This window comes from Oryctolagus cuniculus, chromosome 3 (assembly GCF_051225735.1).
Source record: "Oryctolagus cuniculus isolate XC-2025 breed Fujian yellow rabbit chromosome 3, ASM5122573v1, whole genome shotgun sequence".
NCBI lineage: Eukaryota > Metazoa > Chordata > Mammalia > Lagomorpha > Leporidae > Oryctolagus > Oryctolagus cuniculus.
In genome coordinates, this window is record NC_142869.1 from 28,325,880 (window position 1) to 28,351,719 (window position 25,840).

General features: G+C 37.9%; 2 pseudogenes; one reads left to right on the forward strand and one right to left on the reverse strand.

Annotated features, from left to right (window-relative positions):
* The window catches only part of LOC103348922 (dnaJ homolog subfamily A member 1-like), a 52,371-nt pseudogene extending 51,270 nt beyond the window's left edge, over positions 1-1,101 (reverse strand).
* Positions 1,102-1,791: 690 nt separating this feature from the next.
* LOC100338647 (putative ATP-dependent RNA helicase DDX43 pseudogene) lies at positions 1,792-3,562 on the forward strand (annotated as a pseudogene).
* The last annotated feature ends 22,278 nt before the right edge of the window (positions 3,563-25,840 follow it).

The following is a 25,840-nucleotide window of genomic DNA, read 5'->3' on the forward strand; positions in this document are numbered from 1 at the left end:
TCAGTATTTGGTTGAGAATTTTTCAAATCTAGGTTCATCAGGCATATAGGTCTATAGTTCTCCTTTTTTGTTTTTAGTTCACTTCTTTGGGAATTATGGTAATACTGGCCTCATGGGATGAGTTTGGAAGGGTTCCCTCCCTTTCAATTGTTTTGAATAGGTTAAGAAGAATTGGGATTAGTTCTTCCTAAGAAGTTTGGTGTAATTCAACAGTAAAGCCATCTGGTCCTGAGCTTGTATTTGTTTGGAGGCTTTTCTTTACTGATTCCGTCTTGGTTATTGGTCTGTGAAGGTTTTCTATGTCTTTGTGCCTCAATTTTGGTAAATTATATGTGTCCAGAAGTCTATCCATTTTTCTAGATTTTCCAATTTGTTGATATATAGCTGTTTGTAATAATTTCTAATGATTCTCTGTATTTCTGTGGTATCACTTGTAACATCTCCTGTTTCATCTCTGATTTTATTAATTTGGATCTTCTCCCTCTTTCGAGTTAGATGGGCCAATGATATATACCATTAGGATGGGGGTAGGGCTGACACTGGTGGTTGGGCCATGTGACCACCTGGCTTCCTGCAATGGCGGTGGGGCCTACAGCCTAGGATGGTGTCAGGGTGTAGATCACACCATAGATAAGACTTATCAGTCTGGGTGCCATGTAAGAGTATCCAATTGCAATTCATGACTTCTCAGCTGATGTTCTATGCCTAAAACTCCTATAGTCACATGGGTCAGGAGTTCATGTTCCAGCTGTTCTGTCCTTGCTGGCCTCTATCAGCAGTGGAAATACCTACTGTTCCAGGAATCAGAACATAGTTCAAGTGGTCAGGGGAGGGCAGGCAGTGGGGAAGTCTCCAATTCTAATGGTGTGGTCCTCCTTAAATCCAAAGTCCTTTGGGGCTATCTACCCCAGCTGCCCTGACCTCACTGTTCACTGCACAACTATGTGGGCCTGGGATTTGGGGCTGCCACTGCCCTACTGGGCCTAGCTGGACTTTTGGGATCAATCTGCCCTGCTAGAATACAGGAATATCTGTCTAGGCCATACCTAAAGCCATTGAGGACTGCAGAATCTTCTTGCAGCTAGGGCTGCTGGCCCACATTGCTGTTTGGGGTTATGTTGCCTTCTTTCTCTTTCTTTCTTCCTCCCTTCTTTTTCTTCCTTCCTTCTTTCCTTCCTTCTTTCCTTCCTTCCTTCCTTCCTTCCTTCCTTCCTTCCTTCCTTCCTTCCTTCCTTCCTTTTCTTTCTCCCTTCCCTTCCCTCCCCTCCCCTCCCTTTTCCTTCCTTCCTTCCTCCCTTCCTTCCTTCCGTCTCTCTTTCTTTCTCTCTCTTTCTTTCCTTCTTTTTTCTTCCTTCCTTCCTTCCGTCTCTTTCTCTCTCTTTCCTTCTTTCTCTTTCTTTCTTCCTTCCTTTCTTTCTTTCTCTCTCTCTCTCTCTCTCTTTCTTTCTTTCTTTCTCTTTTTCTCAACATGTTGGCTTTCTGGGGGTCATGGTGCTTTCTCATTTTTTTCTTTCCCAGTATGAGGGCTTTCTTGGGGCAGGAGAGGAAAAAAAACTGCACCTGTTTGCCTTCTCTCCACTGCTTCATGGTGTTATCTGGATTGTTATGTCGATACCTTACCGGCTTCCTTAGCTTTTGTGAACAAGGCTTGGTATATGACAAACTGTTCTAAATATTTCTGGGGATGACAGTGGTTCTCTGATGCCGCAGTCCCGCGTTGCAGAGTCGGACAGGAGCAGCGGTGGAAGCACTGGATCTTTTTAAGGATAGCTACGCAAGACGCAGGACCTAATGCCTCCGCCTGGGTCCTTGCTGCTCCGCGAGGGTCCACTGTGCCTCAGGCGCTGGGGAGGAGAGCGTCGGAGGAACCCGGGCGAAGAGGTCAGAGAGGAAATAGGGCCTACAGAGGAGGTTCCTGGAGCGAGCCCTCCGGATGCGACCTTGTGGTCGGTAGGGAATCGCCTCTCTCTTCTCTTCCGGCTCAAAGAGCAAGTTGGTGAGCGGTCGTGGTAGGTCAAAAATAAAAGATACAAAGTGCAACAAACACTAAAATACAGATAATAAAAGGAACACCTAACTCAGAAGTAATTTTTGGCAGCAAGACGATGCAGACAAAAGCAAAAGCGGTAATAGATGACTTTGTTAAAAAACAAGAAAATTACAATTTAAGTCGCAAAATTGATTTACTTCCGATTAAGAAAAACTTTTATGTAGAATCAGAAAAAACAAGATCGACGACACAAGAAGAGATAGACACCTGGAGGAAGGAAAATTTTAATGTAATGTGTGACGACTTGAAAGAAGGTGAAAAACGTCCTGTACCGAATCCTACCTGTTCCTTTGAAGGTGCCTTAGAAAGTTTTCTTGAAACGATGAAAAGGCAAGGTTTAAAAGGCCGACACCAATTCAGTCGCAGACTTGGCTGGTAGTTCTACAAGGAGTAGATGTCATAGGAGCAGCCCAAACAGGAACTGGGAAGACTGTGTCATATTTAATGCCTGGTTTTATTCATCTACATTGTCAACCAGTTGGCTGGGAGAAAAGGAATGGCCCCAGCACGTGAGTCCTTAAACCCACTCAGGAGCTGGCTCTGCAGGTACAGGCCGAATGTTCTAAGTATTCATACAAAAACCTTAGGAGTGTTTGTATGTATAGTGGTGGAGACAGAGATGCACAAATACAAGATGTTTCAAAAGGTGTCGATATTGTAATCGCAACTCCTGTAAAGTTAAATGATCTACAAATGAATAACTTCATCAGACTCAAGAGTGTAACCTACTTGGTTTTAGACGAAGCTGATAAAATGTTGGATATGGGATTTGAACCCCTGATAATGAAGGCTTTATTAGATGTTCAACCGGATAGACAAGCTATTATGACAAGTGCAACCTGGCCCTATGGTGTCCGTAGGCTTGCACAGTCATACTTGAAAGAACCAATGCTTGTGTATGTTGGAACCTTGGATCTAGTGGCTGTAATCCAGCAAAACAAAATATAATCATTACCACTGAATAGAGAAACGAATACATACACAAAAATTCTTGGAAAATATGTCACCTAAGGACAAAGTCATAGTATTAGTAGAAAAGTTGTTGCTGATCATTTGTCAAGTGACCTAGTCCTCCAACACCTATCAGTGGAGTCACTGCATGGCAACAGAGAACAAAGTGATTAGGAGAAAGCATTAAAGAACTTTAAAACAGGTAAAGTGAGGATATTAATTGCTACTGATTTAGCATCACGTGGATTGGATATCCACGATATCACTGATGTCTATAATTATGACTTTCCGAGGAATATTGAAGAATATGTACACAGAGTAGGACACACTGGAAGAGCAGGGAGAACAGGGGTGTCAGTCACCCTCATCATGGGAAATGATTGGAGGATTGCCACTGAACTGATTCATATCCAGGAAAGAGCAAATCAGAGTAACCCAGAGGAGCTTGTTTCAATGGCTGAGAGATATAATGCAAGCAAGTTGAAAAGAGAAATGGAAAAAAAAAAAAATGGGACGACCTCAAGCAAAATCCAAAAAGTTTTATTAATGATGTTTTATTGAAAGATGGCATTAGTCTAACAGGTGAAATTTTACCTACTAGGCTTTCAAATGCCTGCCTATATAACCTAGGCTTTTTGTTTATTATAATCAGTATTATCTAAGTCTTTAATTATTAGGTGTTAATTCTCTAACCAGTTGCCTAAAATCTAATGTATGTTCATAATTAGAAGTACTAATTTCAGGGTTGAAAATATTGCGTTCTACAGAAAGGTCATTATAGCACAAAAGTTGGTAGAGGTAAAAATTGGTAAAATGGCTTCTAAGAAACATAGTAATGTATCAGTGGTAAATACATATACCTCTGATACAGCAGTTCTAGGAATGCATTTCATAAATATGCTTGTTTAGGAGACTTAAAGCAATGTTTACACTAGCAGAAGAAGGTAACATGTCTGCCAGGGGAGCTAGATGAACAAACTGCAGGTATACTGGGTATGGTGTGCATTTGAAGATCATGTGGACCATCTTTAAGGACATCTGTTAAAAGCAGAAAAGCAAAATGCACTAGAATGGTGGATTGAGCTAACATTAAGAAACTTTTCTACTTCAATCTCATTTCTAGAACTGCTAGATGTAATATTTTCTTGATATGTTCCCAATGCTAGATGATGAATGAAGGTTTGTGATTCTGTATGTTGTGAAACATTTTCATAATAAAACCAAATTGGCTAAAAAAAAGTATATTTGGGGATAGGATCCCTGGAGCTACCAAGATTTTGGAATTTACTTTGTGACATTTTCTTTAAAAACACTTTGGTTTGGTTGAAACCAACCCTATCAATGCCAGCTGTCCTAACATCTTGTAAAGTTGGTATTTGTATGAAAATTTTCTTTTTTAGCAATGTATTTTTATCAGTAGTTGCATTAACATAAACCAGGAAGGATGTGATAGGTTTCTACATTAAGTTTCTGGTTTCCTTCATGGTCTCATTTGGTGATGTAAAAGATTAATATTTTTAAAAAGAGTTTTCATTTCAGTATGTGATTAAATTTGAAAGATAACCAAGAAGAGTCATCCCTCTTTTGTCAACTTATTCTAGAGACATAACATGTTTTCCAAATTCAGCATACAAGTTGGATGCAAGCAGCTGAATATATCTGACCTTTTCCAGTCTTGGGGGTAATGGTGGAAGTATTTGATTTTTTTTTCTGTGTATTTCTTGCACCAAATGCATCTACTGTATTCCTTGAAATACACTAAGCTGCTAAGATAAAATTTATTGAAATTTATCAATAAAATAGCAATAAGGAAAAATTGACAAATCAGATTATGAGCTCAAGTAGTAGAGATTTAATATTAGAATTCTATAATTAGATTTAGGAATATATTAATTTGTTGAAAAAGTACATTGACTCCAAAGCTAAATTTAATTGGATAAATACATATTTTATACTAGGTTAAAATGAAGTTAAGACTTTAGATTTTATAATATCCATATTTTTAGAAAATTTTCAAAAATTGTAAAAAAGACAAATTTTGTCTTGTAAAAAGATTTATTGAAGTACAATGAATGGAGACAAAACAATCCATAGAAAATTATTTACTTAAGCATTTGAATTCTTTAATAAGAGAGTATTTTCTGAAAATATCACAGTTTATCTCTATGAAGGATTTAATGGAAGATGTCAAAAATTTGAAATGTATTTAATATACAACTTTGGAAAAGGCATAGTTATATTTAAAAATTCAGATTACATCGAAAGCTATCCAATCCACCTTAGATGTTACACACAGATATTGTCTGGATAGTATGTAAAGAATGTTAATATAAAATGACAATTATGTCTTTAAAATTATTTTCGTATCAAAACATCCAATTAAAGAAATTTCATTTTTTTGCCTTAATTTTCATGGACTTATGCAATTTTTCATTTTTAGAAGCAGTTTATGTTGTATAATTGGATATCCTCTGAAGGTAATCTGGCATTTCTCTCATGCACATATTAAAGTCTATTCTTTATGCTTTACTGTAGAAAGTTTGACTAAAATGTGTCATGGTGAAGATATTTTCTGGTCATATCTATCTGTTAGGAGTTCTGTGTGCTTCCTCTTCTTGGTCCTTCTTTTATTTCTCCAAGTTAGTGAAATTTTCTGTAATTATTTCACTAAGTAGGCCTTCTATTCCCTTCTCTCTTTCTGCTCTTTCAGGCACTCCTAAGACCTGTATGTTGGGTCATTTAATAGTATCTCGTTTTCTCCAACACTGCTTTTAAGTTTTCTAATTTATTCCTCTTGCTTTTGGTATGGCTAAAATTTTCAGAGCTTTGTTTTCTAGCTTGCATATTCATTCTTCTGCCTCACTAACTTTGTTGAGGCTTTCCACTATTTAATTTAATTTTTGAATTCATTTATAATATTTCATTTTGATTTTTCTTTAAAATCTCAATTTCATGGGAAAAATTTTTATTCATATCATATACGGTTTTCTTTAGCTCATGGATTTGCTTCTGATTACTTTTGGGTAATCCTGTGATTAATTTTCTGAATTCCATTTCTGTCATTTCCTCAATCTCTTAATCTTCACATGCTAATATTGAAATGTTGTTTTATTCTTTTTTTTGGACAGGCAGAGTTAGACAGTGAGAGAAAGAGACAGAGAGAAAGGTCTTCCTTTTGCTGTTGGTTCACCCCTCAAGTGGCCGCTACAGCCTGCGCACTGTGCCAATCCGAAGCTAGGAGCCAGGTGCTTCCTCCTGGTCTCCCATGAGGGTGCAGGGCCCAAGGACCTGGGCCATCCTCCACTGCACTCCCGGAACACAGCAGAGAGCTGGACTGGAAGAGGAGCAACCGGGACAGAATCCAGCGCCCCGACCAGGACTAGAATCTGGGGTGCCGGCGCTGCAGATGGAGGATTAGCCTAGTGAGCTGCGGCACAAGCCTTTGTTTTCTTCTTTTGTAGAGGTCATAGTGTTCCTTACACTTGTTTCTTGAGTTTTTGCACTTATTCTTAGGCATCCATAGAAATGTATTTTTTTCCCCTCTGATGGCTTTTTACCTTTGAAGTATGCCTATGCCTCTGTGGCTTAGTGGAATATCTACACTTTCAGTGAATACCAAGAGGTGCGTGGTGGGTGTGGCCAGGGAGTTCTGGTCAGTGCTCCAGGATGGAGCAAGTGCCTGGGGTAATATCCAGGTTGGGCATAGTAGCTTTCCTCTGGTTAACTGGGTGGGGAGGAATGGTCACCTCTGTTAGTGCAACCACTCTTTCTCTTCCAGGCTGAGGAGTGCCCAAGTGTTAGCTCCCAATGCTTTCAACACTCATCCACACTGATGCACAGATGATCTGCCCAACCCTTCCTGTGAGCACAGTTCTCTATCCTATGAGCTGCTCTAGGCCTTCAAGGAACACAATCTGGGTGGCTGCTAGGGGCCTAAGTCCAAAAATGGCGCTGCACCCCACCCCCTGCTGGTGGCAGGTCATGTTGCAGGAGGGAGGAGGGCAGAGAGATGTGCTGCCTTTTTTCCTTTCCTCCTCCCACTCTGGGTGAGCTGTGGCCCTGCTTTTCTGAGGGATCCCCTGTGGACTCGAAGAGGTACAATTCACCAAGCTTTTCCTGTCAGGTGTGGGCCCTGGAATCTTATCTCACCTGGTTTTCCAGGGCGAGTGGGCATCCCCCTTCCCAGATCCAAGTTGGCGCTCCTTCGTCTCACTGTACCCAGCTGAGTACACCTTCTGCCCAGATTCTGGCTGTTCCTCTGCTTTTGCTGGATGTCCCACTGCGGTTTCCCCTTGGCCTTACCCTGAGAATGCACTTTCTCTACTTTTCTTATATTAATTTCGCCCCATGTAAATCAGATCACCCTGTCACTATTCCACCACCTTGGGACCCCTCAGGAGTGTTTGCTTATGATATAAATAATCAAGTGTGCTTAAATGTTGATAGATAGATGCTAGTACAGAGAATAAGCCTGAACACAGAAAAGAGTGAAGCTCCAGATACAAGCTCAAGGGTAGGGAGTGAGTTGATGTTGGAAGACTAGCACATTTTCTATTAGAAACAAGAAGGGAGCAAGACAGTTAGGTTGTATATGTTAGAACTTTGTATAATTGCTGCAAGAATTTGCAAGAGCAATTGAACAGTCTAGATTTTTTTTCCATGATGAAGAAAAAAAGGAGGAAGAGAGGGAGCATAGAGCATGGCAGACAAGAGCAGGCTTAGGGTAGTTGTGGATAATGGGGAAGATATTTGGTTATATAAATTAGAATGAGTGTTGGCTAGTATCCACGATCCAAGTGAATAAGAAACTGAATTTTAGTTGTAGGGCCATCTGCTTGGTTGCATGGCAGTCTCCAGGTCTCAGATACAGAAATGCAATCAGAATACAGGCCTAACTCAAGGTTGCAGTTTTGCTTCATTGGTATGATGGAAAGATATGGAATTGAAAATACTTATAAATAGAACGATCATTCACTAAAACAGTATCTTTTGAAATAATTTTGATTATTTACTCCTCTACCTTAATGCAATTTCTCCTCAAATATTTTTTCACAGTTCCTCTCTGATAATTCTGTCCAAAATATTATTTTTCCTTTTATTCTTTATCTTCTTTTGTGATTCATTATTCTTGGTTCTTAACATTTAATGCTATTTATTACGTCTCTTACTCCAGTTTACAACAGACATTATATGAGAATAGGGACTTTAAAAACATTGTTAAAACCCAGCTCAAATTGTTCCTGGGACACAACATGAATTCAATACATAATAATATTCTTTATTATTTTAAAAAATAATTATAATAATGAGCGTAAATGCAAAATGGCTGTATAGAAGAAAATATTGAGATAAAGATGTGCAAGGTAATAAATTATATTTTCAAAGCGGATCAACACTCATTTCAGGTACAATTGCGTTTTGATTGTGTTAATCTATGGTTAAATGTGAAAATTTTGAAAGTACATAGATATATGTTGGCTCATTTAAACTTCAAAATATCCCTTTGAAGGAACTTCTTGAAATCTTATGCTCTGAATTTAAAATAAAACAATCTTCTATGGTTTCTGTTAGATTTTTGACATTTCACTTTCATACATTAGTTCCTTGTCCTCTCACAACTTTTTCTATATATTGGTTGCCTTTATTGTATTGTGCTAAATTATTTATGTGTAATGTTTGTTTCTTAATATATAGGAAAATGTTAAGCTAGCTTTCATTTGCATGCTGTTATCTTTATCACCTCAACACAGAGGCTGGCCCTATTAAATTTGAATAAAGATGTGTTGAATGAATGAATGGATGAATGGACTTCCATTCCAAGGATAAGAAAACTAAGTTTATTGAGAAGTTAATTGATTTACCCAAGGCCGCAGAGGATGATAAGAGATAAAGCAGCAGTCTTCTGATACTTAGGTAAAAGCTTGTTGTAACATGTACTAGACTTTAGTCATGGACTTACAGTCCTAGAACTTGACTATGTGAATTCAATTATTTTCAAAGAATCTGAGCATGAACCACTTTACTTTCCAACTTGATTAAAGACCCAGTTAAGTCCTCTGTTTTGTTTTGTACACTTTGTATTCCTCTGTGCAAATGCTTTTCACATTAGCTGCTCTAAAGCAAAGCAGCATGATTATATCAACAGCAGTACAGAGCAGTGTCATGCGGCTAAATATGATGCCGCCTGTAGCACACAAATCCTTAAGACCTCCAGAATTAATATAAAATATAAAATCTTTTTAATTATTTCTTCTTTTCATTATTTCACACTCAAAATTTTTTCACCAGAAAGTACTTACTTGAAAGGCCTTAATACAATAATAGAGGCATACTGGAATGTTTTTCATCATTGGTTTATTGCATTATATTGTTTTGTGAATCAGGAAAACAAAGTCATAATGGAATTGAATTTCCCTGTGGAGCATTAAGCCAGGAAAGGGTTGACAAATGTTAGGAACAGATAAAAGTCATATATATATATATATATATAGAGAGAGAGAGAGAGAGAGAGAGAGTACTCAGAAGATCAAGGCAAAGTTCACTAATACATATGTTTTTACACAAAAGTAAACCTATTAAAATCTAAGAATCCCTTGAAAAGTAGGAGACACACAGACCAATGGCGAAACTAGATGTTAATACATATAATGAAATATTAAATAAAGATAATCTGAAATAGCCTGGTCCTAATGTAGTGAATTTTGTTCACTGGTTTCTTTTTTAGACCCTGTTTAAGTAAAAGGTAGTCATTAGGATCAAGTTACTTGAGACCTACCTTTCCTAAGGTTTTTGACTAATTCTAAGCAAGGGAAAACATGAAGGAAGCAAGAGGTTTTGATAGATACATGAGGTATATATGTGTATGATAGGTATACATGAAGTGCATTCACTGGACTAATTTGTTTTATCTAAGGGAAGTGGCATAATTTGTGAAGTGGCATAATTTCTCCGTCCTTCAATTGTTTATCTTATATGCTTGTTGTGAGGATCCATAGAGAACATTTATATGAATCTATAAGCACTGAAAGTAGAAGAGACTGATAGACAATTAGCAAGATAGTTAATTACTCACAACGATGCAAACAGTATAAACATTAGTATTGTTAAATTACTTTCCTCGCCCAAGTTGATGGTGTAGCATATGGGGACATGGTAAGGTGCTTTGCAACTAAAATATCTTGAGTATAAGGAGCCCCCTGCTTTTGTAGCAAGCATTTGCTATCCCACTCCATAAACACCCTTGAGAAATGACCCAGGCAAAGCAAAACCAATAATCTTGATAAAATCTTTATATCTTTTTATAGTTAGCAAGCACAAACACCCATGCAAGACATCCTCACAATAGAAAGGGCTTTTGAAAATAAGAAGGGGATTGATTTCTGGTGTTTCAATTCTGTTCCATTGGTCTATCCATCTGTTTCTGTACCAGTACCATGCTGTTTTGATTACAACTGCCCTGTAGTATGTCCTGAAATCTGGTATTGTGATGCCTCCGGCTTTGTTTTTGTTGTACAAGATTGCTTTAGCTATTCGAGGTCTCTTGTGCCTCCATATAAATTTCAGCACCAATTTTTCCAGATCTGAGAAGAAGGTCTTCGGTATCTTGATTGGTATTGCATTGGTACAGAAACAGATGGATAGACCAATGGAACAGAATTGAAACACCAGAAATCAACCCAAACATCTACAGCCAACTTATATTTGAACAAGGATCTAAAACCAATTCCTGGAGCAAGGACAGTCTATTCAATAAATGGTGCTGGGAAAACTGGATTTCCACGTGCAGAAGCATGAAGCAAGACCCCTACCTTACGCCTTACACAAAAATCCACTCAACATGGATTAAAGACCTAAATCTACGACCTGACACCATCAAGTTACTAGAGAACATTGGAGAAACCCTTCAAGATATTGGCACAGGCAAAGAGTTTCTGGAAAACACCCAGGAGGCACAGGCAGTCAAAGCCAAAATTAACTATTGGGATTACATCAAATTGAGAAGTTTCTGTACTGCAAAAGAAACAGTCAGGAGAGTGAAGAGACAACCGACAGAATGGGAAAAAATATTTGCAAACTATGCAACAGATAAAGGGTTAATAACCAGAATCTACAAAGAGATCAAGAAACTCCACAAAAACAAAACCAACAACCCAATTAAGAGATGGGCCAAGGACCTCAATAGACATTTTTCAAAAGAGGACATCCAAATGGCCAACAGGCACATGAAAAAATGTTCAAGGTCATTAGCAATCAGGGAAATGCAAATCAAAACCACGATGAGGTTTCACCTCACCCCGGTTAGAATGGCTCACATTCAGAAATCTACCAACAACAGATGCTGGCGAGGATGTGGGGAAAAAGGGACACTAACCCACTGTTGGTAGGAATGCAAACTGGTCAAGCCACTATGGAAGTCAGTCTGGAGATTCCTCAGAAACCTGAAGATAACCCTACCGTTCGACCCAACCATCCCACTCCTTGGAATTTACCCAAAGGAATTTAAATTGGCAAACAAAAAAGTGGTCTGCACCCTAATGTTTATTGCAGCTCAATTCACAATAGCCAAGACCTGGAACCAACCTAAATGCCCATCAACGGTAGACTGGATAAAGAAATTATGGGATATGTACTCTTTAGAATACTATACCGCAGTAAGAAACAACGAAATCCAGTCATTTGCAACAAAATGGAGGAATGTGGAACACATCATGCTGAGTGAAATAAGCCAGTCCCAAAGGGACAAATACCATATGTTCTCCCTGATCAGTGACAACTGACTGAACACCAAAAAGGAAACCTCCTGAAGTGAAATGGACACTATGGGAAACGGTGACTTGATCAGCATAGCCCTGACTGTTAATGAACAACTTAATACATTATCCCTCTTAGTAGTTTTTTTGTCTGTTCTACTTAATATGACTGGTTTACTTCTGTAATTAATACACAGTTATTCTTAAGTGTTAAAAATTAACTGAAATGTGATCCCTGTTAAACATAAGAGTGGGAATAAGAGAGGGAAGAGATGTAAAATTTGGGACATGCTCAAGCTGACTTGCCCCAATTGGTAGAGTTGGAAACATACCAGGGGATTCCAATTCAATCCCATCAAGGTGGCATGTACCAATGCCATCTCACTATTCCAAGTGATCAATTTCAGTTCACAATTGATCATAATGAAAGGACTAAGAGTCAAAGGGAGCACATAAACAAGTCTAGTACCTGCTAACACTAACCGATGGAATAAATAAAGGGGAGAGTGATCCAACATGGGAAGTGAGATACTCAGCAGACTCATAGAATGGCAGATGTCCTAAATAGCACTCTGGCCTCAGAATCCGCCCTAAAGGCATTCGCATCTGGCTGAAAAGCCCATGAGAGTATGTCAGGCATGGAAAGCCAAGACACTCTGGCAAAAGATCTCTGTGAGTGAGATCCCAGTGGAAAGAACAGGTCTTCAAAGAAGGAGGTACCTTTCTCTGAAGGGAGGAGAGAACCTCCACTTTGACTATGACCTTGTCTAAACAAGATAAGAATCGGAGAACTCAGAGGGCTTCCATAGCCTTGGAAACTCATGACTGGAGCATAGGGAGACTACTGATGCCATAGACAGGAGTGTCAATTGGTAAAGTCAACAACAGAAGTCACTGTGCACTTACTCCTCATGTAGGATCTCTGTCCTTAATGTGCTGTGTATTGAGATTTAATGCTATAACGAGTACTCAAACAATATATTTCACTTTGTGTTTCTATGGGGGTGCAAACTGTTGAAATCTTTACTTAATGTATACTAAACTGATCCTCTGTAAAAAAAAAAAAAAAAAGAAATTATCAACTCCCAACTTGACTCTCACTGGGATTAAACATGACAATAGGTCTGATCTGATTTCATCATCATTTAAAAAAATCATCTATTATTTTTCACTTTATGTTTCTGTGTGGGAGCAAACTGTTGAAATCCTTACTTAATGTATACTAAGCTGATCTTCTGTATATTAAGATAATCGAAAATGAATCTTGATGTGAATGGAAGGGGAGAGGGAGTGGGAAAGGGGAGGGTAGTGGGTGGGAGGGACGGTATGTGGGGGAAGCCATTGTAATCCATAAATCATACTTTGGAAATTTATATTCATTAAATAAAAGTTAAAAAAAAAAAAAGAAAATAAGAAGGGGAGGGTGCCTGTATTGTGGCATAGTGGGTAAAGCGGCTGCCTGCGATGCTGGAGTCCCATATGAGTACCGGTTTCAGTCCCAGCTGCTCCACTCCCAATCCAGGTTCCTAGTAATGTAACTGGGAAAGCAGCAGCAGATGACCAAACCAATGAGGCCCTTGCCATCTATACAGGAGACTCAGAAAAAGCTCCTGGCTTCAGATCTGCCAAGCTCAGGCCATTGCAGTCATTTGGGGAGTGAACTAGTGAGTTGAAGAGCTCTCCCTCTCTCTGTATCTCTACCTTTCTAATAAATCAATAAATATTTAAAAGGAGGGGTGGGGGCTTCAAAAAGTTAATGGACAATTTGCATGCTCTTTTAATTTGATTTTCACATAAACTTCCTGGTGTCACTTTGTATAATATCATTTCCAAAAGAAATGAAAATACGTAGTAGTCAATAGGAATATAGAGGAACAACATAAAATGTGATATATCTATAAACTAGATTAGTACTCAGCCATGCAAAGAATAAAGTAACAGATACATACCAGAACATAGATGAAACTGGAAAGCATATGCTTAGTAAAAGAAGCCAGTTCAGGGTGCCATTTGGAGCAGGAGTTAAAACAGGGCTTGTGAGACCTGCACCCCATTTCAGAGTCCCTGGTTCAAGTTTTGGTTATTCTGCTTCCAGTCCAGCTTCCCGCTAATGACTGCTGTAGGAAGGCAGCCACTGATGGTTCAAGAACTTGGGCCCCTGCCACCCACATGTGAGTCCTAGATAGCATTCCTTGTTCCTGGATTAAGCCTGGCACAGCCCTGTTGCAAGTAGTTAAGAAGTAAATTGCTAGATGGACGATCTTTCTCCGATTGTTGTTGTATTTTAGAAAAAATGAAAATAAATGTATTTTAAGAAATAAAAAAGAAGCCAATCAGAAAAGACCATAAATTGTACTGAATCCTTTTATGAGAATTGAATAGACAAATAAATAGAGACAGAAAGCAGATTAGAGGTTGTCTAGGTCTGGAAAGAAGAAGGGAACAAGAATGGAGAGTGAATGCTTCTAGAAAGATGGTATCTTTGGGGGGATGCAGTGAAAATGTTCTAAAAATATATTGGTGGGATTGTTGGATATTTGTGTGTGTTTTAACTGTCATATAAGTACATTTATTATATATACATGACACTGGATTATAAATGAGTTGATTGTATTATGTGAATTACATTATAATAAAGCTTTTTTAATGACATCATTGAAGATTTTGAATGTGCTGTGTCATCTGTGTCCACTTGCTTTCAGCACCACTTCAATATAAGGTATTGCAAAGGAGAACCTAGGAATGACATTTCCCAGAATGCCTTTACCTGTTGGCTAAAATCTACCAATGAATGACTCCTCCACAAGTTTTGAAGATATAAGAAAAAGAGGGATTATAATTTTCATAATTTTCTAGAGAGAGTTGTAGCCAAAAGTGGAGGCAAATACAGGACTCACAGAGAGACTTTGAGAATGACTACCATTAGTGCTATGGACCTATGGCAGCTCCCTGATCCTGTAGCCTTTGCATTAAATTAAAAGCCACTGTTTCCCTATATTAAAACCCCTCATGCTTAGACTATATCGGATGTTGTCCATTTCCCTTACTGAACTCTAACTGAACCATTTTATATCCGGGGAGCAGAACTTCAAAGATGGGAATCTGGAATTCGGTCTCTAGTTTGATTAACTTTGAAAACAGTAATGACCTCATGGCCAGTGGGAAATGAGACACAGCTCTCTACGATAGGCAGTGGCTAAGCAATTATTTTAAAAAACACCTCTAATCATATGGAGCCATGTGACTACTGAAGGGAAGGCTTCCAGAAACCAAGTGAATTTTTCAACAGACTGCTGTGAAAATAAAAATAATACAGACTCTAAAGTAGGTTGTTTTTGACTGAACTGGGAAAGTTGAAAAACAATTAAAAATTTCAGGTACAAAATTGTCATCCCAAGGAAAGTTAAGAGACTCAGAAAACCCTGCATGACTGCCTGGAAATACTATTTTATTTCTTTGTGCTATAGAAATAATATTTTATAGATTTACTAGGAAGCAATCCTCCATGCGCCTCCAAGAGCTTAAATATCTACAAACCAATTTAAATTCAGATTCAGTGGCTAAATTACAGTGCAAACAAAATTGCAATATAAATAGAATTTATAGACTTATCATGTCTCTTATGTCAAATTTAGCATATTTTTGTGAAAAACTGGGATGCTAGAATTAGAATAGGGACATTTGGGTACATTAAATGCACCTCCGCTCTTTGAAGCCTTAAGTATTTCGGAGTATCTTCATGGGAATAGTTTAGCCTCCTTTCCCCTCCTGTAATGACCTTTTCTGATAGTTTTCCCTTCATGGAGTTACTACACCAAATCTTTTACTTACTTGTCTCCCAGATTCTATAAGTAAATCGAGGCTGGAAAAAAAAAAAAAGTGTGTAATGTTGAGAGTAGATCCGTAAGAGAACTTGCTGTGGTGCACTGCATTAGCAGTAGCTTATGACATTAACATTTCATATCAGAGTGCAGATGTGAGTCCCAGCTGCTCCACTTACAATCCAGCTCCTTCCTAATACACCTAGGAAAGCAGCAGATGATGCCTCAAGTGCTTGGGCCTCTGTCAACAAAGTGAGTTTGATGACAAAACTTTCGCAGATCATTGCAGAGATGAGAGAATACAGGGAAAAGCAACCACAGTCTTAATACAAGTAACCTTATGTGATATATAAAGCAATATATCTTCTTCCTAGGCTTTGCTTAGGTTAACAGGAGTCATTTTTTCTGTGCTTTTGCAACTAGGTACAATCCTGTGCAATACTAAAACAGACACTTGAAACGATACCATGTAATGAGAGCACCATGACTGCATTTTCATTTTTCGTTTGTCACAAAAACCTAAAAGTAAAAATAATAAATATTAAATTCTAATTCACATTTAAAGTCACTCCAGCTGGGCGCTGCTGCTCACTTAGCCAATCCTCCACCTGCGGTGCAGGCACCCCGGGGTTCTAGTCCCGGTGGGGCGCCGGATTCTGTCCCGGTTGCCCCTCTTCCAGTCCAGCGCTCTGCTGTGGCCCTGGAAGGCAATGGGGGATGGCCTAGGTGCTTGGGCCCTGCACCCACAAGGGAGACCAGGAGGAAGCACCTGGCTCCTGGCTTTGGATAGTCGCAGCGCGCCGGCTGTAGCGGCCATTTGTGGGGTGAACCAATGGAAGGAAGACCTTTCTCTCTGTCTCTCTCTCTCTCTCACTGTCTAACTCTGTCAAAAAAAAAAAAAAAAGGAAAAAAAAAGTCACTCCAGCAGAGTGATGGGCGATAATCAATAATTAAGCTCTCCTACTATGCTTATCTAATTCATTGGCACTTGCTGATACAGAGTGACACTCTCTGTCAAGAAGTTTTGTGTCTTGCTATTTAGCTAGACCTAAGATTCTTCTCATTTTTCTTTTTTTTTTTTCTTTTTTGACAGGCAGAGTGGACAGTGAGAGAGAGAGACAGAGAGAAAGGTCTTCCTTTGCCGTAGGTAGGTTCACCCTCTAATGGCCGCCGCGGCCAGCGTGCTGTGGCTGGCGCACCGCGCTGATCTGATGGCAGGAGCCAGGTACTTATCCTGGTCTCCCATGGGGTGCAGGGCCCAAGCACTTGGGCCATCCTCCACTGCACTCCCTGGCCACAGCAGAGAGCTGGCCTGGAAGAGGGGCAACCAGGACAAAATCCGGCACCCCGACCGGGAATAGAACCCGGTGTGCTGGTGCCACAAGGCGGAGGATTAGCCTAGTGAGCCGCGGCGCCAGCCCTGATTCTTCTCATTCTAGGAAAAGAAATAGAAAATGGGGACTCTAGGGCATTTGGAGAAACAAAAGGAAATGATAAATTGATAATTTTATGTAGATAAAAATTAAGGTACCAGAAGAGAAAGAAAAGAAAAAGAGTAAGATCTTCAGGAACTGCCAAGGTGTCTCTTGTGATCTTTTTATATGACAAATACAAATTTTACTTAATCAACAATGTAAATAGTAGGTTTAAGGCTATCTACACATGAGCGGAACATCTTAGAAAATATTGTAAAGGGAAAAGAGAGAACTTGCTGATAATACAGTACTTGCAAAACAAGCTTTTGCTATTTCCCTCTTGACACTGTGCATGTTGTCTACCAGGGCAATCATATCCACCAGTAATTGTCTAACAATTGTTCTGTGCTGAGAAAATACTTCTGATTACAGACATTAACACGTTTAGGCATTAAACCTCCTCACTGTAATTACCCTTGAGCTTATTCTCACAAATGAATTAATATGCTGATCGCTTGGACTAATACAACCAGCAAAAGGGTGATGAATTGCTTCCAAATCAGATAAAATGAAGCATGACATCATTTAATTAATTTCATGGAAGTGGGGGGTTGAGACAGAAAGAAAACATTTCCACTGGGGCAATCTTCCCAGAATGGGGTGTGAAACAGGGACAGGCAGTAGGGAAAGGAAGAGGAAACACAGTGTAAATGAAAACTTTTGCATTTTTGAGCAGGAAGTTTGCATATCCAAGCTAATATTGGAAACAGTAATACTTTTATAGCCAATTGCTCAGAGCATGGCAGATGTGCAAATGGTCCCTAGTATGAATGCCTCAGTGGTCTAAGAAGGCAAAATTACTAGTCTATGCTACTGCTGAGATAAGTTACCTTGTTGAACGACTAGCTTGAAATAAAATGGTAAAAAGGTCAAAAATTTGGCCTTGAAATAAAAAAACCAAGCAAGCAAACAAAACAAAACAAACAAAAAACCAGGTTACGTAGAATAAAGATGTTGTAATAGGTATGATGAGAACACAAAATGAATTCTTTCACACGCTCAGTTGGTAGGACTGTTAGTCAACAAAGTAGCTAGATAAACAGGAAGTGAATGGTCCTGATTTAGATAGAAAGGTGATTTGCCTTGTGTAACTGTGAGGAGAGCAATTCATCTTCCTAACTGGTGGGCGAGCTTCTTAGTCATTCAACAAAAAGAGCTTTCACACAACTACTAACAAATCAAAAGTACTTTATTTAGATCATGGCTTGATTTCCTCCATTATCTCCTACCCATTTCTCCATTTCTACCATTTCTTTCTTTCTATTTTTTTTTTTTTTTTTTTTTTTTTTTTTTTTTTTTTACAGGCAGAGTTAGACAGTGAGAGAGGGAGAGACAGAGAAAAAGGTCTTCCTTCTGTTGGTTCTCCCCATAAATGGCCGCTACGGCCGGTGTGCTGCTCTGATCTGAAGCCAGGAGCCAGGTGCTTCCTCCTGGTCTCCCATGCGGGTGCAGGGCCCAAGCACCTGGGCCATCCTCCACTGCCCTCCCTGGCCACAGCAGAGAGCTGGACTGGAAGAGGGGCAACAGGCACAGAATCCGGCACCCCAACCAGGACTAGGACCTGGGGTGCCGGCACCACAGGCGGAGGATTAGCCTATTGAGCAATGGCACTGGCCATTTCTACCATTTCAGGAGGCCTAGATCACCTAGTTAGGAATTTTTAAGGGTGTCAAATACCTTCCTTAATTATTTTTACACAGAACTGAAATTATATCTGTTAAAATTTTTTCAAATAATAAAAGATTAAAATTTGAAGCATTTGAATTACAATTTTATACTTTTGTATTTTTAACACATTTATTTTAGATAGAGATCCTGTGAGCTCCTATTTGCTGATTCACTCCCCAAATTCCTGCAAAGACTGATGCTAGACCAGGCTGGGAACTGGGAACTCATTCCGGGTCTCTCACCTGGGTGGCAGGAACCTATCTGTTTAAACCATCATCTGCTGCCTCTCAGGTTCTGTGAGCAGGAAGCTAGAGTCAGGATCTGGAGTGGGAAACTGAATTTTGGTGTTACAATGTAAGATGCAGACATATTGATTGCTATGCTAAACATTCTTTATATTCTTTTATTTTCTCAGAAATGCAAACCTGTTATGATTTTTTCCCATCTTCATTTGTTTTGTTTAGCTGAATAATCATGTATAACTTTACACAAAAATGGTTTTTAACAATGTTAATTAAATTGACAAGTGTAAAAGTACAAGCTCAATAGTCATACCATCTGGTTTTGCTCTCAGCTACTGGCTGTGTGACATTAGGCACACTGACTCTAAATTTTCATAATTGTAACATGAGCTCAATCCAACACATTCACAAGCTTGATAAGGATCCAGTGTAGGAAACATATAAAGCAGACTTTGCTCAATAAATATTGATTTTTTTTCCTGTCATCAATTGGTGAAACTGCCAGCATTTATTGTCAGCATGTTTCTATTTATTTGACATGTTCATCTGGCTTCTATTCAAGAAATACCTGCTCCTACATGTAGACATCCCTGCCCCATCTCTGCTCTCACTATTGCCCATCTTTAAGCATTTTTTTGGGCATAGCAGTGAGAATAAACATCTTGGAATAGAATTAGGATTCACTGCATCCCTACTTAATACACTTCAGTAAGTTGACTTTCCACTTAGAATGAAATCCAACCTCTCATTGGCTATGTTCTCTTACTCTGTGAACCAGCACTTTCCACTCCAAAATGCCTCTTTGGCAGACAAATAGCTGAGCTGAGGGCAGTTAAGAAGAAGCAGATGCAGGAAAACTCTGGGACCTTCCTCTGTTTGCTTATAAGCAGAACACAAATTGGTCAGACAAAAGATACTTCAATTCCCTTTTTCTATGAGGAATAACGGAGTTCACCACTGAACACAACTGTGGATTCTTTTTGGCCTAGAGATGGCACCAGAGCCATCTCCATTAACAAATTTACTCACAGCATTTATTTGCTGTCTCACAAATGGCCAAAACTAGACACTCAAAATCCTTTTCTTTTGTGTGACCACCATCAAAACCATACTGTTGTCTTTGGAGTGGACTATATGAGATACAGTCCACCTCGATATCTCCCATGTTTGCATGGAATAGTCATATACTTGCACATATTAATAAACTAGTATTTATTTTGTTGTTGTTGTTCATGCTCCATTATTAAAGGGTCTAGCACAATTGAGAACTTATAAAGGTTCAGGAAAAAAAATCTTTTTCCACCTCTATAATTTCTACCTCACTAATTTATCTACACTGCTTTCTATTTCCTTTTATTAAAATAGTAAAGATAAAAATAAGAATGAAGACCATGCAGAAGTGCTTTCCTGTCCAGTAAACAATGCACTTTAGCATACCGTCTGGACTCTGAATGAGGAGGTTGAACATGTTGAAAGAGCAGATCTTTTTAAGTAATTAAAAAAAAAACAAACAAAAAACAAGATCGGATGGTTAGATACGGGTTCAATGGTTGGAGTGAGTGCTGCAGAACTTTTGCTGAGCAGGCACAGATGCCCTTGGGGAGGACTGGGTGCAGTTCTCTCTACTGAGAGGGTGCCAGGACAGGATGGAGAGGATGGCATTCAGGTTTGCAGCACGACCCACAGGCTGTGTGGCCAGATCAGATTTGTCGCAGCAATACCAGCCTTCTTCCAGTTAAACATTTGTACTTCAATGTCTTTGCACATGCTTTTCCCTCTGCTAGGAACATTTTGCACTTCACATGATTCTTTCAGCTCTTCAAGGAGGTCTTCCCTGAACCCTTTTTCATCCCCTAGTCTCAGTCTCTGTCTCAGTTCATTTTTCTTCATTGTAATCGCAAGAATTTATAATTACTGCACTAATTTATTTTGCATGTATGCGTGCATGTGTCTATCATCTATATCTATCATCTATTGTCTTAGTTCCATATGTTATTAGATTATAAACTATTATCTGTTTTTAAAACTTTCTATCATCTATCTACCTACCTATCCTTAATTTGTATCCTGTTGGACTTCGCTGGGAGTGAACTACAGTAAAAGATGAATAGTATTTTTTTCACTTCATTTTTTTAATTGATTCAACAGATAAAAGGAAAGCCATGATGCTTCAATTAGTGTAAAAAAATCAAATATTTAAATCATGGGCATAAAAGAAATCACTTATATCTTTCAGGGGTATTTGCAGTAGATTGAAATGTATATTCCTTTAATAAAAAAGCAAAAGCTTCATTTCTGCATGCATCATGTTAATATTCATATATTTGTATGCAGTCAGCCTTTGGAGCAAGCAAATGTCCTCTAACTGCAATTTCAGTCTGGTCAAGGTAACAGACCTTTTTCATTAAGTACTTCCAAATTTCTAATCTATCCATGAACGTGAAAAATCTGTGCTAATTAAAGGCTGTCATATAGGCCAATAGTGCAGAGAGGACCAGGGAGGTCCCCAGGATTTAAAGGAGCAGAATCTGCATTAAATATTACTAGGATTTTCTGCTCTATGATGCAAGCTGTTGCTTCATTCTGGTTTTGTGACCTGATTTATAGTCAGTTGTTAAAATGTTCGATGGGATTTTCACCTTGTAAAATGTTGATCAATTTTTGTAGCTAGAAAAAGAGAAACCACACAATGCAGAGAACATGTGCTAGAACAAATTTAGTGGGTAAAATCCCCTTTTCTTTTACATCATCCTGTCATGTGCCTCAAGGATTTCAAACTTAAATGTCCTCAGAGGTCTGACAGAGTGATTTTGTTTTTTATTGACAGCACACTCCATGAAAAATAAATAGCTCTGCTCTAGCTAAAGGAAGCAGTCACTTTTAGTTCCAGCAAATTCTTACTATGCAAGAATGAATGCAGTTTTCTAAAGCCTAATTTTTCAGGAGAAGTCAAGTATCAACATTTTAAAAAAAAGTAAATAAAAATTAAAATTAAATTTAAAATTAAAATTCAAAATCTGTGGGTTGAAATGCCTTACATCAATTTCTGATTTCTCCATTAAGCTATGATTTTATTCTCTAATGCAGCCTTGTTCATTAGGGATATAAAGTGAGCTAAGTATGTAATTATAAATTTTCTATTAACCAAATTTTTAAAAAGCAATATATGAAATGAAGTGAATAAGTGTGCTTTGTTAACTCACTATGTAAGGAATCTTCAAAAAGTTCAAAGAAAATGCACATTATCATTTAATTCCATTTTCTCTTTTTTTAAAGAGGATTTTAAAATTTTGTTTGATGGGGCCAGTGCTGTGGCGTAGCAGGTAAAGCCTCCATCTGCAGTGCCGGCATCCCATATGGGCGCTGGTTCGAGACCCGGCTGCTCCACTTCTGATGCAGCTCTCTGCTACGGCCTGGGAAAGCAGTAGGAGATGGCCCAAGTCCTTGTGCCTCTGCAACCACATGGGAGACCCAGAAGAAGCTCCTGGTCTTGGCTTCGGATCAGCTCAGCTCTGGATGTTGTGGCCATTTGGGGAGTGAACTAGCAGATGGAAGACCTCTCTCTCTCTCTCTCTCTGCCTTTCCTTATCTCTGTGAAACTCTGACTTTCAAATAAATAAATAAATAAATCTTAAAAAAAAGAAATATAAGCACAGGGAAAATTATAACAATAAAGAATTATAATATTTAAGAAACTGAGTCTATATTGATAGTAAATATTACACAGATAAATATAAACTATTTATTGTAGTAGAAAGCCTCACCCCATCAGTCTAGGATAAGCCTAAACCTAGTGGGTAAAACATAAATACAATATAAAGGTTCTAAGTAATAAGGTGTAACTGATAGATATATTTTGACTAGAAGGCATACCTAATAAATACATATCAAACTTTACATTCTAAAAATAGAAATAGAGAATATGTCTTATTTTCAACTTCAGCTTGACTATATGCTAGAACTCCAAAGATTTAATATATCATACAAGTATACATACCATATATTAAATAACATCATTGTTATGAAATAATACATTTTTATAAATTTGAATAAGTAAAAATCCTGTCTCCAGGAATGAGAGGCAAGCCTATTTTATCTTTAGTTAAAAAGCAAAAAGTCAGGACTGGCTCTGTGGTTCACTTCCACCTGCGGCGCTGGCATACCATATGGCCCCGATTCTAGTGTCGGCTGCTCCTCTTCCCAGCAAGCTCTCTGCTATGGCCTGGGAAAGCAGTAGATGATGGCACAAGTGCTTGGGCCTCTGCACCCGCATGGGAGACCTGCAAGAAGCTACAGGCTTCTGGCTTTGGATCAGCGCATCTCTGGCCATTGCAGTCATCTGGGGGAGTGAACCAGCGGATGGAAGACCTCTCTCTCTCTTCCTCTCTGTCAGCAACTGTCTCTCCGTTTCAGTGTTTGTAATTCTCTCAAAAAAATCTCTTTTTTTTTAAAAAAAAGCAAAAAGTAAACATCTGTAAGGAAGACACCTAATTTGCCTGTGATGCTTAGGGTAAAATTACAATTAGAACTATTTTCCTATATTTATATTAATGAATGGAAATAAATATTACTATGAGAATCATAATTCAAAAAATGGGAAAAGAAAAATTTTAACATAGAAAAGAGGATGGAATTAATGACATGAAGGGATACTTAGTCTCACTCATCATAAAATACATAGCATTGCAAATGTTTATATTATATTTTGTAGGAAATCTGTTGAACCATTTTCAGCTAACCTAATTCTCAAAGATTGAAAATTTTCATAACTTTATAGGCAAGGAAGTGCCAAACCTGGCATCACCTGCTTGCTGGCTGTAGTATAAAATAGGCATAAATTTTTAGGAGTGTATTTTGAAAAATTGCTAGCAGCACAAGTGATTAACACAGCCCCTTATGTAGATATTTCTACCTCTCAATATTTATTTGTACCTCTCAATATTTGCTCCAAAAGTGCATTTTCTTATGTGGGAAAGACTCAGACTTCTTTGTTGAAGTATTTTTTGTAGTGTAAAAGACAAAAACAACCTCAAATTCTATTGATGAAGAACTGACAAGTAAAATCTGTGGGGTATCTATCAGTGCAATAGAATACTATGCAACCAAACACATGAATGAGGAATTTTCTGTGACAATATGGAACAATATCCATGTTATCTACCATTGCTTATAAAAAGAAATATCTATAACAGATTATAAAACAAAATCGAACGTGTGCTAAAAATGTCAAAAGAAAAAAGGAATTCTCTATAGATATTTTTTGTTTTACAGATGCACAGAGTATTTCTAAAATCATTTTTAAGTAATTAAAAACAATAGTTGTTTCCAGGAAGGTGATTCCAATGAATATATTCTGTAAACACTTTAATAATCATTTAATTTTATATTTAATAAAATGAGAACAATTAAGGATATTGTTTAAAAGGAATAGAGAACAAAAAAGCGAAGATAATACGCTGGTTAATCATATGTTTAGGCACTGAGTGTTTTCTTTAACACCTGGGAAATTCACTAAAAGCAGAGGAGTCAATTAAAATGCCCTCTATATGTTAAAAAGTGAGCAACCAAACCCAGTGGGCCCATTTTCCTTTAAGAGTTCATTATTATGTACTAGGATAATTGCTAATTAATCCCTTACAATAGACTTTATCCCTGAAATGTCACCACCTGTATGTTACCACTACCAGTTTATACAGTATTCTAGTGTGTTAATTAAAAGAATGTCATATGATGCACTTGTTTGGCCCATGGCTCATTTCTAGGTTAAATACACTTTCATTACTGTTCTTCATAATTTGTGGGATTTTAATATGTAAGAACAAAACATCTCTGGACACCCAGAGTTTTTCACACAAAACTGAAATCTATTTCTATCAAATGTCTAAATAACCACGTTTTAATTTTTTAAATAAATAAATAAGTAAAAATTTTAAAATAGAAATTTCATTCTCAATTCATATATATAGAAATATGTATATATATGCATATATATTGACATGGATGCATAGGCTGTGTTAACATGTTACTTTTTATGACATGTAATGCTGCAAATTGCTCATTTTCCAGAAACTTTAGAGCTCTGATACACACCAGAATAGAATCCCTATTGGCAATAAGTCCTAGAAACATGAATCTAAGAAGTTTGAATCCTAGGGAAGGGAGAATTCACTTATATGAATTTTGTGACCTAGAATGTCTTACAAAGTCATTAAAGCTTCTGACATAGGATTCCAGTTTATTGGATATATGAATATACACATTTTAAAACAAGTGTGCATTTTTTCCATTGTAAATAATTAGCTGTTTTATTTATTAAAATGCTTTAAAATAAGACTTTAAAAAATAACTCAAGTGAATATAGCATTATAATACAGTGGTTAAGAGCTTAGATTTTTTTAAAAAATTTATTTGTGGTATACAAACTTTATGTATTTCCTGTAGAGGTTCAAGAACATAGTGATACTTCCCAGCCTACACTTCCTACTGCCCATGATGCAATCACTCTTCTTCCTTCTATTTCCACTCTTAATTTTACAAAGATCTATTTTTAGATAACTTCATAGTCATAAGACTAACCCTATACTAAGTACAGATTTCAACAAGTAGTATGAAGAAAAATACACTGTTCCTCAACAGTTGAGACATGGGTTGTGAACAATCATTGAATCTCAAAATATAAATTTTACTCCTATACATTACCTTTTAGGTACTCGATTAGTTACCACAGATCAGGGAAAACATATGGTATTTATTTTTTTTTGGCGGGGGGGGACTGGCTTATTTCACTAAGTGTAATGGTTTCCAGTGATATCCATTTTGTTGCAAAAGATACGATTTTGATTATTTTTACTGCTGAGTAGTATTCCATAGTGCATATATGACA